Genomic DNA, 8,207 nt, shown 5'->3' with positions numbered 1-8,207 from the left:
TCTTGTAGACATGACCTGAAACACATGGAGCAGACCCCTCCAAATTGATGATTATGCTTTTTCTGGTAGAAGCAAAATTATGTTTCTCACGACATCCCTGTAACACTATCTCTATGATGCCTTTTGATGCCTGTAGTGCGGGCTATTGCAGCAGAGAAAAAAGCCTTATTTACCTTATGGTAGCAACAGTCGTGGAGAGACTTATTAATGTCATAATATTAATAATAATAATAGTAATAAAACACTTTATGTTATATATTATCAATAATCTGAGGTTAATTTATTATACTGTTAACTGAAAAGCAAATTGCAAGATTTAGACAAAATAGCTAATCTGTGTGTGTGGGGGGGGGGGGGAGTTGGTCATAAGCTTTGCAATTTCAATTATGAAGTCATCATAGATCACTGTTTAGAAAATAAACCCCATTATGAAATGTAGTTAAAAAAGCAGACAAAAAAACAAACATGAACACAAAGAAAACACCCACGTTTGTGATGCTATTTACAGTATGCAAATTCCAAATGAAATTTATATATTCGCACACTGAGTTTTCTAAATATAAACAACTGGGTATATTTAACTGCTATTGTCACATTCCCTTATGTCACAGTATGATTGTAGGCGTAGTTGAGTCCCTCAGCAAAAACCCTTTATATAGATATGTCTCATAGATTTTAGCACAGATTGTGGTTATCTATTAACCAAGGTGGGGATTGTAGAGAACCAGCAAAGTAATTGCAAGGGTTTGGTTGAGTGGCTTAAAGGGACACTGTAGGCACCCAGACCACTTCTGCCCATTGGAGTGGTCTGGGTGCCAACTCCCACTACCCTTAACCCTGCAAGTGTAATTATTGCTGTTTTTTATAAACTGCAATAATTACCTTGCAGGGTTAAGTCCTCCCCTAGTGGCTGTCTATTAGAAAAAGGTCAAATCTTGGACCTATACACAACCCTGGCAACCCATCCCACCCAAGTAACACTAACTTACATAGCAGCCTGGGAAAAAGACCTAGGACCCCCAGATGACAACACAGACTGGGCAGATATCTGAGAAGCTACAGCCTCGATATCAATATGCGTAACACATGCTGAACAAGCATGCAAGATGCTATTTCGCTGGTACCTCACACCCCAGCGCCTAGCATTAATCCACAAAACAGCACCCAGCACATGCTGGAAACTCTGTGGAGAACAAGGGACATTCCTCCACTGCTGGTGGACATGTCCCAAAATAAAACCCCTATGGATCAGCATCACTACGCTACTGAAAAAAATTCTACACAAGCCATATCCATTAGACCCATGGGCCCTCCTACTCTCAAAACCACTAGAGAACCTAACCAGGGCAGAAAACAAACTTGATGCACGCATCACCCTAGCAACAAGACGTGCGATAGCGGAACTGTGGTCAACCACCTGCATACTATCACAAACGAGCATCTCCAAAAAAATACAGGATAGCATACAAATGGATAGGCTCACATCCCAACTCCACGACACGCCCAAACACTTCCACAAGTGTTCCACTTCCACGGACACCTCCCTACCCTGGTAAATACAAACACAACCTGCACAGAAGCAAACACCCCCAAATACAGCAAAACATAGACGACCCAGCAACACACCCGCTAAAGACTATATTCCCAACATAGCTTCCCTTCAACCCAAACATCACCTTACCCTGCCCTACCCACCGGGCTGGGGCACCGATCATGCAACTGTAACTACCCATCCATCCCACCCTCCACCCACAGCACCACCATCCCACTCCTGCACAGGAACAACAGGAATCAGAACACAACCACCTGACACACACACACACACACAAAATGTTTGCACTTTTCCCTTACATGACAGAGTAACATAAGAGAGAGAGATCAACACATGGCCTGACACAGTGGTGTATCCTGGTTTTGTGCTGCCCTAGGCAGTACAAAACTCAGATGCCCCCCCGCCGCACCACCCCCACCCAACCCTTCCCCCGCCCCGCCTTCTAAATACACACACACATTCACTGACAGATACGCATACACTAGCTAACAGAAACACACACTCACAGGCAAACACACACACCCACAGGCAAACACACTCACACAGTCAGACACACACACAGTCAGGCACACACACAGTCAGACACACACACTAACAGACACACACTCACTCACTAGCAGACACACACACACTCACACTAACAGGCAAACACACACACAGTCAGAGACACACACAGTCAGACACACACACACATTAACAGACACACACACACACACACACACACACACACACTAGCAGACACATACACAAGCAGACACACACACACACACACTAACAGGCAAACACACACACAGTCAGAGACACACACAGACAGACACACACACTAACAGACACACTAACAGACACACACTCACACTAACAGACACACACTCATTCACATTAACACATTTTTTTTTATTTAAGCACCCCCAACCCCCCCCCCCCCCCCCAGCCTCCTTAACTTTGGGAATGCAGGGGGTGGGTTCTCTTTCTCCCTGGTGGTCCAAATGCTGGGCTGGCGGGCGGCGCTGGCGGGCGGGCGGCTGGCGAGAGAGCACTTCCTCTGAGCTGTCTGCTCAGCTCCCTCACGCGCCGCAGAGTGAGGCTGGGATCCGGAATATGACGTCATCTTCCGGCTCCCAGCCTCACTCTGCGGGCAGCGCACGAGGGAGCTGAGCAGAGTGCTCAGAGGAAGTGCTCCCTCGCCAGCCGGCCACCCGCCCAGCAGCCCAGCATGTCAGTTAGCCGCACGGCTAACAAGACGTTTGCCCTGGGAATTTGGGGCAGCGTTTTTTGCCGCCCCCTGGAAAATGCCGCCCAAGGCAAATGCCTTGTTTGCCTCGTGGCTAAAACGTCCCTGGCCTAACAAGCTTTTATATTTTTTGTTCATGCAACTGTAATGAAGGCAGGGGCTATACAAATAAACTCTCAGTTTAGCCTTGAAAACCGTAGAACCTCGCTCTCTAGGACAATTGAACAGAATATTGTAATTTTTTTTTTTTTTTTTAATATACAACAAAAGCCATTATTATATTTGCATATGTAACAGGTGATTGTGTAAATTAAAAAAAAACCTGTGCAACTGTGCATTACCCTTCTCAAAAAAAACCAAAGGGAATTGACAGAGATCACAGCAAAAGAAGGGAACTTATAGTTCATTAAAAACGATTGTTATTTTTTTTTAATATAGGTTCCCTTTCAGAAGTATGTTTTGGTTAAACATTTCTTCCTTGTGCTACCTTATCAATGTATTATCTTTCATTGAAATTGTGGTAAGCTCATTGGCTCACAGGTTTAATGCTTTGCCTAAGTCTGTCACATACCGGAATGGGGCATATGTTACATATGTTGTAGTTAAAGGGATACTATAGGCACCAAAACAACTTTAGTCTAATATCATGCTGCTGCCGTCTTAAAAGACCACTATAGTGCCAGAAAAACATACTCGTTTTCCTGGCACTATAGTGCCCTGAGGGTGCCCCCACTCTCAGGGACCCCCTCCCGCTGGGCTGGATGGAGAGTAAAGGGTTAAAACTTACCTTTATTCCAGCGCCGGGCGGGGAGCTCTCCTCCCATTCGGCTGAATGCGCACGCGCGGCAAGTGCTGCGCGCGCATTCAGCCGGTCTCATAGGAAAGCATTATCAATGCTTTCCTATGGACGCTTGCGTGCTCTCACTGTGATTTTCACAGTGAGAATCACGCAAGCGCCTCTAGCGGCTGTCAGTGAGACAGCCACTAGAGGATTTGGAGGCTGGATTAACCCATTTATAAACATAGCAGTTTCTCTGAAACTGCTATGTTTATAAAAAAAAATGGGTTAACCCTAGCTGGACCTGGCACCCAGACCACTTCATTAAGCTGAAATGGTCTGGGTGCCTAGAGTGGTCCTTTAATGCTCAGTTCTCTCCCATTTAAGAGTTAAATCATTTTGTTTATGCAGCCCTAGTCACACCTCCCTGCATGTGACTTACACAGCCTTCCTAAAGACTTTCTTAAAAATAACCGAGATATTTTAGGTTCTTTTATTGCACAGTCGGTTTAATTTAGAATGTATTATCTCCTGTCCTATTAATAGTCGTCTAGGCCCTGCAGGAGTCTCCTGTGTCTGATTAAAGTAAATTTACATAGCAGGATATCAAAACTTCTAAAATAACTGTAATCCTAATATTATATTTTCCCTCTACACCCGTGGTGCCCACCAAACGGATGGTAAATTAAGGGTTAATAACCTTGTTTTCACATACCTAATTCCAGCGCCTGTGTCTCTCTGCACTGTGTTGGCTCCTTTTGTGTAATTCAAAAACCTAATGTGAATGCGTGACGAACACTGGGAACACATTAAGCCTTCACCAGAGGAAAACATTGAATGAATGCTTTCCTATGGGCGATTGCAAGAGCTCTAGTGGTAGACAGCCACTAGAGGCAGTCTTGACACTGCAATGTAAACATTGCAGTTTCTCTTAAACTGCAATGTTTTACATTTCAGGACTAAAGGGACAGAGATAAAGTAGTCTGGGTGTCTATAGTGTTCATTTAACATCTGATTGAAAATTTAACATTTTTTTTGGCATGCAAGCTTTGTCAGTTACAGCCTGGGGAGGTGTGGCTCGGGCTGCATAGGCAGAAAAAAAAGTAATATTACTAGAGATGTGCATGGGCAAAAAATTTAATGTGTCTGCTTCAGCAATTTGGACCACTGGCATTCAGTTCGGTTCGGCACTTTGGACATTCGTAAGCATCTGAATGTCCGAATGGCATGAAATTCGTACATTTGTACATTCAAAACGAAACAAATAGCACATGTCTGTGGTCACATAAATGCAAGCCAACACCGTGACAGCGTGATTTATATACTATCCCACCTCAATTACTCTGTGTGCCTTCATTGGCCAAGTGTCAGTGACAAAATCACCAATATTGTAAAGCACTACAGAATCTGTTGGCTCTATATAAATGGCAATAATAATAATAATAATTTGCTGTCCTCTAACATCAATCACAAAGATTTGCTCATTTCATTGGACAGGGAATAGTGAAACCGAATTGGGCAAGCAAGCATTACATTGCACAATAGGAATTAGCTTCTTGGTCAAGATTCCTGTCATCATCAAGTCATTTTCCCTCCCTCTATTTTGTTTTGCCACTTTTCAGAAATCCGAATCATTTTGACACTTCATAGCTTCGGCTCTTCGGAACTTCGTCACTAACAAACTTCGGCGCTACGAGACTTTGGCACTTCAGACATTCGTACGCATCCTAATGTCTGAATGGCATGAAATTCATACAAATATACATTCGGGAGGAAACGAATCGCACATGTTTAAATATAACTCCTTAATGGCAGAGAATTGAGCAGTGAGACTGCATTGGCATGATCTATATACCAAAATTGTTTCATTAAGCTAAAGTTGTTTTGATGCCTATAGTACCCCTAAATAACGTTTTTTGTTTTTTTTAATTCTTTATTTATAACACAGTTGAACACCACATGTACAAGAAATATCGAGACATATAACGCCACCTGAATATATGCAGGAGCCAAGAGGAACATAAGGCACATTATATAAAGCATATTATAAGTCTCTTGCAGCTTCGTTGATGTCGTTGGCAAGTTGGTAGCGAGGCTTGCATATGAGTGCGTGGTGTCCCTCCATTTTCGTATACATAAAACTCAAAAAGAACTGGAATGGCTATAGCATATGATATACATGTCATTGAAAATTATACATATGTAGTCACATATCCTTTAGAAAAAAACTCGTCCAGCCTCACCTATTGGGACGCCTAGTGGTGCGATCGCACATATCTAAGAAAAGCTCCATGTAGTAGCGTCCCTTTCCAGACAGGACAAGGTCTAAGCCAAGATTGAGGAGGAAAAGAATATGAAGCCATTCAGACGAATAGAAAATGAAAGGGAAAAGGAAGGAAAGACAGGAAAGACATAGAAAAGCGGGGACAGGAAAGAGTATAGAAGGAAGGGCCAGGAGGGGAAAACAAAAAAGGGGGGGGCGGGGGGGTAGAAAAAAGGGAGGGGATGTTAGTCACGTGTCTCCCGACAGCAGCTCGTGAAGCAGCGCCAATAACCTCAACTTTACCGTGCCGTACTTAGCCCAGAATCTCACTTCCTCCAAAAAGCTTGCCGTATCCCGGAGGCCGCCTAGTGGAAGCCTCAATATTCCCTCTAAAGGGAAGTAAACCATGCATACATCTGTCCTGCACACAATCATAGAGGGAGGGGTATGGAGGCCCACGCCTAGGTCCCACGTGCCCTAATCACTCATGCCACTGTCTATCCAAGGTGCCCAAACCTTATCAAATTTAGCAGTTGTGAGTTTATCCATAAGGAATGTATCCTTAAGTTTCTGTAGCACTGCCTGAAGCGGGGGGGCGGAAGGTTGAAGCCAGACCTGAGCCAGGGCCCGCCTTGCTGCCAGATTAACTTTGTGTACCAGTTTCTGCTCAGTTCTGGTCCATTCCTCTAGAGGCCTGGCCAGAAGGAACACCCATGGGTCCAGCTTAATCTCCCTGCCAAAGATATCCTTCAGCAAGTCCGCCACCCGTTTCCAAAATTTCTGGACCTCAGGGCATTCCCACCACATGTCCAAATATGTACCCTTGTGACCACAACCTCTCCAACACACGTCCGTAGACAACCTATGCATCCTACACATCTTCACCGGGGTGGTATACCACCTGAACATGGTTTTATAAGCTTGTTCCTGCATGGAGACACATATGGAGGACATAGCCGCAGCCTCCCAGGTCTCCTATCGAGATCCCCCGAATCTCCTGGGTACAGCGCACTGTTTGTAACAGGGGTTCCAGCGATAGGGCAAAAAGCAGAGGTGACAGAGGGCAGCCCTGTCTGGTTCCATTGCCCAAGGTAAAGGGTCCTGCTATGCGGACCCGTGCCTGAACACCTGTGTACATTGCCCTAATCGCAGTGATATAAGTGGCGGGGAGGCCAAAATGCCGAAGAACCTCAAATAGATAGGGCCACTTAACTCTATCGAAGGCCTTTTCTGCGTCAAGCGATAGGATCAACGTTGGAATCTTCCTAGTCGCCTGCCTCCATATAAGGTCAATGTTACGTCGAGTATTCTCATATAACTGTCTGCCGGGTATAAATCCCACTTGGTCCGGATGAATTAAACGTGTTAAGAAGGGGTTTAGGCGGGTCGCCAGGATCTTGGCCAAAATCTTAGAGTCATGGTTTATCAGTGAGATCGGACGGAAGTTCTCAGGAAACAAATCGTCCCTGCCCGGTTTTGGCAGAAGAACCACCTCGGCAAGCGACATGTCCCTGTCCGGTACACCCCCCTCCATGAGATCGTTAAACAACGTCTCCAGATGTGGTGTAAGCTCTTCACGAAAAACCTTATAGTAGCCGCCTTCAAAGCCATCCGGACCTGGGGCTTTATTGCCTTTCAACTTTGTAATTGCCGCGTCTATTTAGTCGGCTGTGATCCGCGCTCCCAGGACAGCAATGTCTCCGCCCCCCAGCTTCGGCATAGCCAAGCGATTCAAAAAAACTCTAGTTTCCTCAATCTCGCGTTGTTGTTGATTGCTGTCGCCGCCGTCAGAGTTTTTGTATAATTTAGAGTAATACTCTGTAAAAACCTTCGCTATATCGGCGGGGTCTGTGCGATACGTACCTGTGGCGTCCTTAATCCGTGTGATATGAGAGTGACCCTGTCTCGGGCGAAGAGATCTAGCTAGCAACGTATCCATCTTATTGGACTTTTCATAGTACGTCCTCTTAGATCAAACCACTGCCCTAGCCGTATCATCTATAAGTCTCTCACGTACTGACGTGCGTAGTTTCTGTACGTCCACCAGCGTATTGGTGGACGGGGCGGCTTTCTGTTTCTCCTCAGCTTTTCCCAAAGCCTCCAGGAGGGATGACAATAATTAAATTTTACGTTTCTTCTTTAACGTAGCTTCACGGATAAGTATGCCCCGTATGACCGCTTTGTGAGCGGCCCATACCGTAGCCGGGCGGAGGTCGGACACCGTATTCCGAACAAAGTACTCAGACAGTTCCCTGCGGACTGTCTCCACTACGACCGGATGCAATGAAGTATTCAGTTTCCAGGACAACGGAGACGCTGAACACAAGTTGTCCATTGTCAACGTGACCTCAGCGTGGTCCGACCAAGTGATAGATCCAATCGC

Source organism: Pelobates fuscus, chromosome 5 (assembly GCF_036172605.1).
Source record: "Pelobates fuscus isolate aPelFus1 chromosome 5, aPelFus1.pri, whole genome shotgun sequence".
NCBI classification, from domain to species: Eukaryota; Metazoa; Chordata; class Amphibia; order Anura; family Pelobatidae; genus Pelobates; species Pelobates fuscus.
This window is presented reverse-complemented; position numbering follows the sequence as displayed.